The sequence below is a fragment of the Lissotriton helveticus genome, chromosome 6 (genome assembly GCF_964261635.1).
Source record: "Lissotriton helveticus chromosome 6, aLisHel1.1, whole genome shotgun sequence".
Taxonomy (NCBI): domain Eukaryota; kingdom Metazoa; phylum Chordata; class Amphibia; order Caudata; family Salamandridae; genus Lissotriton; species Lissotriton helveticus.
In genome coordinates, this window is record NC_136067.1 from 1,131,594,048 (window position 1) to 1,131,606,619 (window position 12,572).

The window sequence follows — 12,572 nt, forward strand, 5'->3', positions numbered from 1 at the left end:
TTGATGAAGTCATTTTGGAGTATTTAAAGTAGGACTTTTGTACATACATTTGGCTACAAAACATCTAAATTGGTCTGTGCCCTCCTTGCACATTCACTATCAGAGAGCTGAATGTTTCAGGGGACGATTCACAGAGGCATTTAAAAGTATGTAAAATAATGCTTTTGTAGCACTACTTCACGTACTCATGAATGCTTTTGTGAATTGACTCCCAAAAAAGGAATCCTTAAGCTGAGAGAGTGATATGCAAAGGAGAGACATTAACACACTAGGTTTCAAGGGAGACATCCTTTACAACGCAACTTTTACTACGCAGTGCCATTAATACGCACTTTTGCAACGCAAACCATTATAACGCATTGCGCTGGGGGGCGCTCTAGGATAGGGAATAGGTTTAGTTTACTATCCAACACCTTCCCTACTATCCACGGAGACTGGAATTGGAATAGTAAATTAAACAATTCACTAACCAGCGCCCCAAAGCACTATGCGTTGTAAAGGCATGCATTGTGAAAACCGCGTTGTAAAGGCATGCGTTGTGAAAGCATGCGTTGTGATGTCATACATCCAGGTTTCAACGCTTTAAAAAATGTGAGTAGGTCATTAGTAAATCTTGAGTACATTTTATCTTTCCCAAAAGTGTGTCATAGGTTCTGAAGGCCAAGAAGAGTAGATCTCTCTTTGCTTTCTTGGCCTTTAGTAGTTCTAAAATGTGTCAGGATTTGCTTCTGGTGATTCCAAAGCTACCTCCGGTAGCACGTGCATCTTTATTTCTTGAGCTGGGTACGCTCCATTGAAGTCAATTTCAAGCCAATGGAGATTGATCCACGTGGGTGTGATATGGTCTGATTGTTTTGGTTCTTGTTACAAGACTTCCATAAGGTTCTTTGTTTTTGACCAACTTTATTAAGAAAAGAGCTCTGTATGATGATAGAAGTAAATAAATAGGCATCAGGTACATATCAGTTACTGCAGAGCCACAGATGCGTTTGCGAATTAGGGTCCATCTTTTGAATTGTATTTCTACCACGTGGAACAGTAATTGCAGCTGTTTTTATGTTGTAGTGACTTGTCATGCCATCTGCTCGTTGAATTGCGTGTGAGCAGCGGATCAGGTTTTTTTGTGGCCTCTTGTTTGGATTTTCAGTAATACTGGGGTCACTAGGACACTGTCCAAACATTCCTTGGCATTCATTTAGCAAATCAGTGCATTCTAGGAATTGCATCCTTGATCTGGTTCAGTTCAACCAATTGAACTAATAGACTGGGGCACAATGTTTGATGAAGGAAAGTGGCTAGAAAGTAGGGTTCCATGGAGTCTTCTGATAACACCATGTGATCCAAGGTCACTCTAGAAAGCACATGGGTTTTTGTCACAAGTTAATCCATTTGTAAAAGCCTGAATCTCCTGGACATTCTCAATTGTTCCCTGATGGTCTCAGCGATTTGTTGACATATGTGTTTCCACTGTTAACATGGGGTCAGCGATACACCCCAGGGATGTCACCATGTTTTAACTTTTCATGCTGGTGGATGCCACAGGATCTCTTTATAGTTGCATCTAAATTGTCAAATCAGACTTTGACTATTCCAGGATGAACTCTGTCTACCAATGAATCACACTCAACCAATTGACTGCCAGATACTGTATAATCAGCTGAAGTAAGTTAATTATGCACACGCCCTTTTTCCAGATGCCTGATAGTTGGATGTTTGCTTGGGTGTTATCTGCATAGGTTAGGAATCTTCTGCTGGTGATCAATACCCACTGAGCAATAGAGCCATATGTAAATTAAACAGCTGGCACAAGATTGAGAAACATGCCTACTCTTTCTTCATATTTGAAGTGGAGATACTCTAACGACTGTGGCGGATTGTTAGACGTTTGTTAAAGACGCGTTCATCTCCATTTATCATATCACACAGGGTATTATGCATTTCTCGTGATCATCCTTTAAGGATGTCGGAAATTAAATTGCTGCTGCATAGAGATTCTGTTAGTAATTTTCTAATTTTCAAGTTGAACGACATGTCTCCTTCATTTTGCAATTAATATTTAATGCCTGGGTAGTCACAGAGTTTTAGGTGACTAGTTACCCTCCTCAGGGCAACTCTATGAACAGAGCCCACTGTCCAAAAACCTCTGCCAATAAAGAGGCAAATCTCTGAAGAAGTAAAGGCTTCTAATTCACTGTCTTCGTTCTTGTGACAGGTTTACCGCCATTTGTGGGCACGTAACTCAGGATGTCCACTATTGGTTCAAATCATCTTTCAATGATAGACTAAGGCCCTTATTACAAGTTGCTTGGTAAAATATATCACACCTGATAAAATCCAACTCCAATGAGTCAGAATGTATAGGGTGCAATAAATACCACCCAAATTCGTTATTTTTTGGGATTAATACACAGATGTTGGCTCCTCAAGCACCAATCCCTGAATTGTCTAGGCAATACATTTTAGGCTTTAAGAAATGCATTATCATGTAACTCAGAGGGCTCTGATTCATCTGTCCATTCTCATTGTTTCTTTGCAGTCCAGGTTTCAAAGAAAGTAGCTCAATGGATCTAATCTAATGATGTATTGCTCAAACCAAGCTCAACAGACTTGTTGCCCAATAGTGGTCTGGGTGACAGAAGCCACCATTTGTAGACATCTAACTCAGGATCGACACTATCGGTTTAAATAGTCTTTCAAGGATAGGCTCATGTCCTGATTGCGAGTCGATTGGTAATTTTTGTGATATTTATCTCACCTGATAAAATTCAAATCCGCTGAGTTGGAATTTATAGGGTGCAATGAACCCATCAAGCACCAAAATTCACATATTCCACTAAATACAGAACATTTTTCATCAGATAAACTTTGGAAGGTTTGACCTGCTGTTATTTATCGCAAAACTCATAATTTCAATATGTGCAGTAACAGCAGTTACTACACATATTTAAATTAACCAGGTGGCTCATAATGAGAGCCTTAGCAAAATCTTTGCATACAGGTCTGCCAGGTTGCTTCCTCAAGATATATAAAAGAGCTCAATGGGGTGGCCCATGGGCCAAAGCCTCCTGCCTCCAATGGTTGTACGTGGGGGTTAGGAGACACGTTTCATGGGACCAAGAGACTTCATCTGTTTTTAGGCCTGTTCGCTGGAAAAGGGGGTGCAGGGAAGCAAGATGGTACCTTGATGTTTGCATGCTAGGGTATTCAGAAACATGGAGGCTGTATCTCAGTAAGGAATGTTCAGAGTCTAGAGTTTCGGTGTTGAGTGAATTCTAAGGGATCAAAACAGACCATGGATAGGATAGCACCCAATTGCAGCAGAAGCACCATAGCTAGGTTTGAGGATGAAGTCAAAACTTAAATTGTGTTCACTATGAAAACATAAGTAATTGAAAAATAGTTGCAGTGGTTCTAATTTATTTGCAAAACCAAAGGGGATGATGGACGGATTGTTGAACAATGCGAGCACTCACCCCCAGTCAACTGATCTGGGTTTAATCCATCATCATTCTTTAGCTCACTCCACCGCCTCAGTTCAGACATGGCCATATGCAAATCCGTCTGACCCTGTGGCTCATGGGAACAGTCCAGCCCAAACTGCCAAGCCATGTCTTCCCTGGACCGGAAACAAGCATCCTGGGACCGGTTTCTGGCTAATAAGCCTTCATCAGCCAGGCTTGCTTGAATCCAGTGGCAAAGTGAGCAAGGGAGCCACGTCTGGGCATACCCTGTAAACTTAGGGCGAGCAAAGCAAAACCAAAGGGGATGATGGATGGAGTTTTGAACATTGCAAGCACTCACCCCAGTCAACTGATCTGGGTTTAATCCATCATCCAATGTTCAGAGTCTAGAGTTTCGGTGTTGGGTGAATTCTAAGGGATCAAAACAGACAATGGATGGGGAACATCCTTTACGACACGGATGTTACCCCGCGCTACCATTACGACACGTCTCTTACAACGCAAGTCGTAACCACGACTTGCGCTGGAGGGTGCTCAAGGACAAGGAATAGTTAATTTACTATTCCAACACCTTCCCTACTATCCACGGGGACTGGTGTTGGAATAGTAAATTAAACTATTCCTAAGTCCGCACCCTACAGCGCAAGTCGTGGTAACGACTTGCGTTGTAAAACACGCGTTGTAACGGTACGCGTGGTAATAGCCCGCGTCGTACCGTCATACATCCCAATGGATAGGATAGCACCCAATTGCGGAAGAAGCACCATTGCTAGGTTTGAGGATGAAGTCAAAACTTAAATTGTGTCCACTATGGAAACATAAGTAATTGAAAAATAGTTGCAGTGGTTCTAATTTAACTGCTCCTAGACCCAAAATAATAAGAATCCTAATAGTTTCCAGTCCAAATGGAATATTACTGGAGTTCTTATTGTTGCTGAACAAAAGAGATATTGGTACCCAACAAAGTCAGCCAGGGCTATTGTGACCTTTGAAAGCCACACTCCCTGTCAAGCAGTAAATCCTGAGCCTAGGAGAAGACTAAACACCAGTGAAAAGAGGAACTGGCTGGCAGTGCAATACAAGCTTACCCACATGAACAATGCTTTGGTATGGATGTATGACGTTCCAACGCATACTTTTACAACGCCTACCTTTACATCGCAAGTTTTACAACGCATACCATTACAACGCATAATGCTTTTGGGCGCTGGATAGTGAATAGTTTAATTTACTATTCCAACTCCAGTCCCCGTGGATAGTAGGGAAGGTGTTGGATAGTACATTAAACCTATTCCCTATCCTAGAGCGCCCCCCAGCGCTATGCGTTGTAATGGTTTGCGTTGTAAAAGTTGCGTTGTAATGGTAGTTCGTTGTAAAAGTTTCGTTGTAAAGGCTGTATACCCTTTGGTATCTCTGGCTCTTTCTCATCTCTATTATGAGACATGTGACACACGCTGTTTCTGGTTCTATTGCAGATCCAGATGGATCCTCAGCAGGCTTTTTCCATGTGTGGATATTCTTCTACACAGTGTTAGTCACCTAACTGTGGCTCTGTATCTCACGGTCTGCTTTCTATCTGTCAGGGCTGGTCCTCTCCACATAGGCAATCCAACCTAGAGGCAGCAGCTTCAACCTTCTCCTCTGGCTCAGACCGAGTCTTGATGGAAGCAGGAATGCAGCGTGCTGCTTCTAATAATTTCATCTCCCTCAGCTTATGTGCTGGTGAGACGTCTTGGGCCTAATCAAAAGGTGTGGCACCTTTGAATTTCAACTCGCTACATAAGTTGGTAAAGGAGCACTTTTTTGGCCATTCGCTTTGCTTCCTAGACTGGAGGTGATGGTAGTAAGAGCATGCAACGATGTGTCGTGTGAATACATTAGCCAGACATCCCAGCTGGTATTAAGATGTTGCTGGGCAGGTCCAGTGTCTGATCTGTTGAGGTAGGTGTGCAACAAAACGAAAGGGTCTTAACTTTAATGAAGGAAACCTCCATCTTAGGTAAACAGCCATTATTTCGTAGTCATTACTTCGCGTTGTAATGGTACGCCTTGTATTTGTATGCGTTGTAACGACTCATATTCTCCATCTTACGGTATATGCACTGTGTCCCTGAGGGGTCACCATTCAAACAGCACAAGATCTCTGCAAAACACACATTAACCAGCCAAAAAGTGGAAGTGGAAGAACCCTGGACACGGAGGGTAAATAATTGATTTAAACAAGATGATCAATAGACAGCTGTGCCAGTAATAAATCTCCAGACCAGAAATAGGCTCCAACAATATTTCTATCCATATTCTGGCCAGGGAGGAAAATGCCATCCGCTACAAAGGGTAGCTACTATAGGTACTTTCCTAGTCCATCAGAGCGCACTTTCCTGTTGATGCATCAAAACAACAATGTGAAAGACCTACAGGGAACTTGCAAATGTTGAGACCACTGAGTTAACATGCAGGGTCAACTTGAAAAGTCAGAAAGAAACCTGATTGGCCCAGCTTTCTGCACAGTTTGAGGACTCTCAACACAACAGTATCTGGACCTTTTACCCATGGAACAGTTATGTGACTGAACCCTGGGTTTTGAAGCCCCAGGTAAGCATTTTGCAATGCAGCATAGAAAACCTGGTAAAACAACATTGTATGCATGTGAAGAAAGGCTACATTTCTGCATACCTTCCAGCATTAGATGTAATCCAGTCCCTGTTATACACTGAATGCTAGAATATCCTGCCACTCACAGGTCAATTTTGGTTCAGGAGCCAAACAAATCTCTATCATTATATGGAACACGAACAAAAGGTCTACCCGAGCACACTCAAAATTAACATTTTATGGTCTAAAATATTTAAGACAGTCTTTATATGTTGTTCCAAGTTTAGAATCTTTATTCAGGTCTTCAGTATTCACAGTTCAATAAGATCATTATTCCAAGACACAGCTTGATGCAATGGTTTGATCACTGAAAACAGCCAATTTGCGTTTCATCATGTGCTGTAGCACACACGAGACTTCTTCAGGGCTGCGAACCCAAAGAAAAAACAAACTATTACACAATGAATCCATGATAAAGAAGAAAATTCCAACACCCATGGGTGAACCCCGAAAAGTGTCTGTCACCAAGATTTTTTATGAAAGCATGATCAAAGGAATGTATATGTAGGAGCAGAACAATCACCACACTGAATTCATAGTGAATCCAAAGAAAAAGAGTTTCAGAAGGAGGAGTCAAGAAACTATAAAATAACCCGATTCACCAAACCCATCAACAATCTATGAGACATCACCTGATAGATACACCAGTATGATACACTAGTCAATCTGGATAGATCTCCATGAAAATGTTTAGGATGCCTGAAAATATAAATATAACCCATTATTCATTTCCAAGAGGGGTTATGGCTAAAGTTATTTTTAAGTGTATTTTTAAATAATACCAAACATGAAGAATCACCTTCTAACTTGCTGGGGTCATCCTTGCAAGTGAGGGGAGTAACCGACTTTCGGACTAATATGGAACACACCTACTGGCATTTTAGTGTGCAGAATTTGTATTTTGAGACGTGTGCGAGCTTGCTGCTTTGTCATTTTTATCTCAATCATTTATGCAATTGGCATGTTATATTTAATTAACTAAATATTTTCTATTAGTATTTAAATGAAGGCTGTCTTTTTGAGTTCCGCATGACTGACATTTAGCATGGAAAAAACAATTTCCAAACATGGCTGACACATCCTTGAGTTCCACGATTAGTAGGTCAGATGTTTTTAAGGGTGAATAAGGGTAAAGCCATGCAAATTATTTCCTATTTTAGGTTATTTTAAATCCCTGCATCTTATTTTAGTGGGGGTGAATTTTGACCTATTGTTTTTTGCGTTACATAATACCACGCCTACTATTTTAACCATTGTGAAGCCGCTCCTAACACAATTGGGCAGACACAGTGGAATATCACATACAAAGTCTTTTGATTGCAAACGAGTAGTGCAAATAAAGTCCCCATTTTATGAATGTATAGGTTACTGATTAGGATATTGCCTACAAAGCTTTCTTGATCAGCTTCCAGACCACACCATACAAGTGATCTTTTATATGATATGTGTACCAAGATTTCAATATCTCAATGCTCTTCGATAACAATGTGTCGTTTGTCTCAAATGTATACTCGTGAACACTGATCAACAAACTAGTAGGTTGTATTCAGGGTGGAGAGTTTCTCTCTTTTTGTAATGCACTAAAAACCAATAAAACATTTTGGGGAAAAGTGACTGTTTTGATTGTTATACTGACATGTGGACTCTAAGTCTGGACTAGAAGGCACACATAAAAATACATGGAAGTAATACTACTTTCCCCTACTGCTTTGACTGGCTGTGTGCTTGGCCTTGACGACACATGTTAACACGGAGAGGCCTACAGGTACCATTTTAGTAAATCAAAGGAACATTGGTATAAGTACTCTTTAATATCTCTCTGATGTTAGTTCTGATTAACATGAAAATTAAAAGGTATATGAAATTATAGATGAACCTCCTTGAATTTGTCTTGGTTAGATTTGTCTTCTATATCAGTGGTTCTTAACATGTAGTCCACGAACTCTTGGGGGTCTGCACTGCTTACTCAGGGGGTCTGCAACTGTTTACAAAATGAAATAATATTATCAGATTATCAAAATATATAAAAATAACAGAGCAGCACACGTACAACAAACAGTAGTTTGAGACAATAGGCCTCAATTGAAGCTGTAGTATGCACCAACAAAAAGAGAAGTTGCATTAGGCACAAAAAGTTCAAAGTGAGATGCTAGAGTCTAGAGTATCGCTGGGTCTTTTCAATATAGAAGCAAATGTTGAAACACCCCAGCCTTTCTATAAAAAAATATATGTTTTTAAGTTTGGCATTAAAGACATTATTTAAATGTTTTGTACATCTGTTTGATGTATATTTTGTTCTGTATTAATGTGTATTTTTTGGAGGTTAACATTTTTTTAAAATAGCTTATTCAGGGGTCCCCAGCTTCCAATACTAATTCAGGTGGGTCAATAGATATCTAAAGGTCAAAATAGCTATCCAGTATTACGTTTCTTTTAGCTAAAGGATAAGATATAAATGTATTTCGCTATGCACCAATACACACTGCATATTTTGTTTTTACTTAAATGTGAAGAGTGCAATAGATCTTCCCACTTTAGCCTGGAAATTACCCTTGAGGTGAAACTCTGGGCCAGATTTGGAATTTGAAAGGAACTGCTGTCAAGGATGTTCCTGCCAATGCATTGTAATTTTGCCGTACAACTCTGTTAAACATGACAGAGCCATACGGCAAAGTAAAAAAAAAAATTCAAAACAAATATCGGAAAAGCAGGATTTTCTGTTTCGAAAAAAACAAAACAAAATCAATGCCCTTTCCACCTTAGAAGTTATCCCTCATGGCTAGGGGGCATTAGACAGTTTTCATTGCCCCTTCCCACCAGGGTTTTCCTGGAGGTCGCGGGCAGTAAAAACTGGCCTGTATGCCCATCCATCTAAATTAGGTCCGCGGACATGCAGATCAACCTCCTTACTCTGTCGGGCTGTCAGAGGGGTGTAACCACAGCAGAGACCGAGTAGTCTCCGCTGTCGTTACACCAAAGGTCCACCCACATTTAAATCGAACGGGTGGACCATTATGCTGGCGAAAAAGGTACTCTGGTTACCTGAGTACCCTTTCTGCCAACATATAAATTAGTACTTCTGTTGTACTGGGACCAGGGTAAGCCGACAGGCTACAAGCTCATCATAAGGGATACTCCCACTGTTCCTGCACGCCACATGAAGAGTAGAAAAAAAGATCATCAGACCTATTTCTCCCAAGTGGAGATATCTGCCATTTTACTATTCAGGGGAAATACCCTTGCAAGTTTTAGGTGCCCGAAGCCCAATTTCTCTAGGTTCAGTGGGTTCACTGTCCTGTAAAGCTTGTTGTTAATCAGTTCAGGAGTAAAGGATGTAGTTTAGCTCAGCAACTTCAATTGCAATTTAAGCTTAGAAGTTACCCAGTGGAAATATGTCTCATTGTGAAATGCCGGATTCCTAGAGCACCGTTTTGTCAGAACCCAGGCTGGATTTAACTTGTTTACTAGGGTAGCAGAAATGCCTCCCCAACACAGTGTGGAGCTCCTGATACTACTTTTCCTGACTGTTGTGGACCCCACAGTGTCTGGAGAAGCCTGCATAGCCTTGTAGCTGAGAGGCCCAACGAGAACAAAGAGGAAAGAAACTGAAGTGGACATTCTGTGAAGCCTGAGAGTCACTGTGCCCTCATTTCCATTGCTCACTGTGTACAATGGATGTGACAGGAATCTGCCTAAAAATCGCTTCCTTATTTGCATGATTCAACGTCTGTAATTACTGCTGATGTACTGCAGAAAGCAAATTCTGAAACCAATCTTTTTAGCAAATAGGCAAAAAAGTACAAATTAGAACCATGGTAAAGACTTAGGGATATAAACTTGTGCCAAGTTATTGCTTTTATATACTTGGTCCCAGAACTGCCTTTGGTGACTAGTGTGCGGAAATAGAGAACCAATGTAAATATAAGTTAATTTCCACTGACCAATATGGAGAGAGTCTTTTTAGGTCCCGACTCCAGACAGCTTTAGCTGCTTCTCTTGCCTCTTGTAATCAAAAGGATTCTTAATAGAACTACATGCATATATATGCACATACATAGAGGGGTTTTATCCATTGGCCTGTTCAGCTGCCATTCACATTTTGCTTCTCCTCGCCACAGCATAGTACATGAGTGACTGGATCCGTCTACTACAAACATTAGCTTTTGTGCACTGACACCATTTTCTTTGCACCATAAATAAACACTAAGTTATCAAACTGTTTGTAACACAAAGTTGCATACTCAAAAAGGAAGCAGTTTAGCCTCATATATAAAGAAACAACAAATCTCACCAAAGCTGAGGATGAATCTTTACAAGGCTGGGAGACCTACCTTTTCATGTTACTTTCTCCTTTACTACAGACCGGCACCTAGCAATGGAACATTCCAATACACATTGCTAGATAAAGTTTCTAACCTTTTTAAAATATACTCAAACATCTGCATCATTGGTGACCTCAACATATGGTTTGACAAACCAAATATGACACACCCCAGAACCATCCTCACTGGCACACACACCAATCAATCAATCAATCAATCAAGGACATTTATAGAGCGCACTACCTACCCGGAGGGTCTCAAGGCGCTTGGGGGGGGGGGGTGCCGCTACTGCTCGAACAGCCAGGTCTTGAGCTTCTTCCTGAAGGAGAGGTGGTCTTGGGTCAGGCGCAGGTCGGTCGGGAGGGAGTTCCAGGCCTTGGCGGCCAGGTGGGAGAAGGACCTTCCTCCTGTTGTCGTTCTTCGGATGCGGGGGACGGCGGCGAGGGCGTGGCTGGCTGATCGGAGGTGGCGTTTGGGAGCGTAGAAGTTGATGCGGTTGTTGAGGTAGCTCGGGCCTTGATCGTGTAGGGCTTTGTGTGCGTGGGTGAGGAGACGGAAGGTGATCCTTTTGTTGACGGGGAGCCAGTGCAGGTCTCTCAGATGTCCGGAGATGTGGCTGCGTCGGGGGATGTCGAGGATGAGTCTGGCTGAGGCGTTCTGGATCCGCTGGAGTCTCTTCTGGAGCTTGGCGGTGGTTCCGGCGTAGAGGGCGTTGCCGTAGTCCAGTCGGCTGGTTACGAGGGCCTGGGTGACCGTCTTCCTGGTCTCGATGGGGATCCACCGGAAGATCTTCCGTAGCATGCGCAGGATGTTGAAGCACCATATAACAGGTTGTTCCCAATGCCGCACGCACTGGTGGACACACATTAGATATCATTTTTGCCAACCTAAACCAAGTCACATTCAAAACAATGACTTTGGTCACGTGGTCAGACCACTACCTCATTGCTTTCCAACACAAAACATTGAAACTCACTCCAACTAAAATCATCTTGTCCGCAACTACATATCAACCTTGGAAGAAGCAAGATTTGGAGGAACTAGAAAACCTCCTTGTCACAAACACAGATTTGGTTTCATTCAATTCTGTACAAATTCTCTATGGAAGGCTCCAGAAAGTACTTATTCTCCTAATTCTGCTGAAAGCATCCACGCATAGGAAAAGAAAACTCAATCCTTGGATGAACACAGATTAAAGAAAATCCAAGAACAAATTGCTAAACTTCAACACAACTGGCTCAAAAACATCAACACTTAAGACAAGATACGCCTACACAGATACAGCAGAATATACAAGTCTACAATTAAAAGGGCAAAAAAACTACACTATTCTAAAAGAAATCACAACACAAAGTGTGCCAATTAAGAAAACTATAAAATACTCATAGAATTCATTAAGCCAAGATGCGCAGAACCTACTTACTGTATTTCTCATGAGTTGTGTAATAATTTACCAGTTTATTATAAAACTAAAGCAAACATGTTGATTTTCTGTTTAAACAACCAAAAAACTAACAGCCCAAACCAATTTCCTAAGAAACCATCCAGGGAAAGGAAATCACCTTCAAAATGCAATTATTATCTGAATTTCTGGATCTTGAAGCAAGAAAGCCAGCAGGTTGTCCCTCTGACCCTTGTCCACCTCATATCTTCAACAATATTCTACTATCAACTTCTGTGACAATCCCAGTCAGAACACTCATCAACAACTCCTTAACAACAGGAGTTTTCCCAGAAGACATAAAAAAGACCTACTTACACCCATTAATAAAAAAAAAACCTACACTGGACTATCAAGCCACGACAACTATAGACCCATAGCCAACGGAACATTTCTGGGCAAACTTATGTCAGAGCAGCTTTCAGCAAGATGTCACAACTCATTGAAGAGAATATCATACTTTCTGACTTTCAACCTAGATTCAGCCCAGGAAGAGGCACTGAGTATGCCATTACCTCGATCTGGGATGACCTTAAAAACACAGTAGACCAGAACTGAGTTGCTGCCCTTCTATTGGACTTGTAAGCAGCCTTTGACACAGTGGATCATGACACACTAATTCAAAGACTTGAGGAAGCCGGCATAGAGGGCACAGCTCTCGCTTGGATCACATAATACTTACACAATAGGACCAAT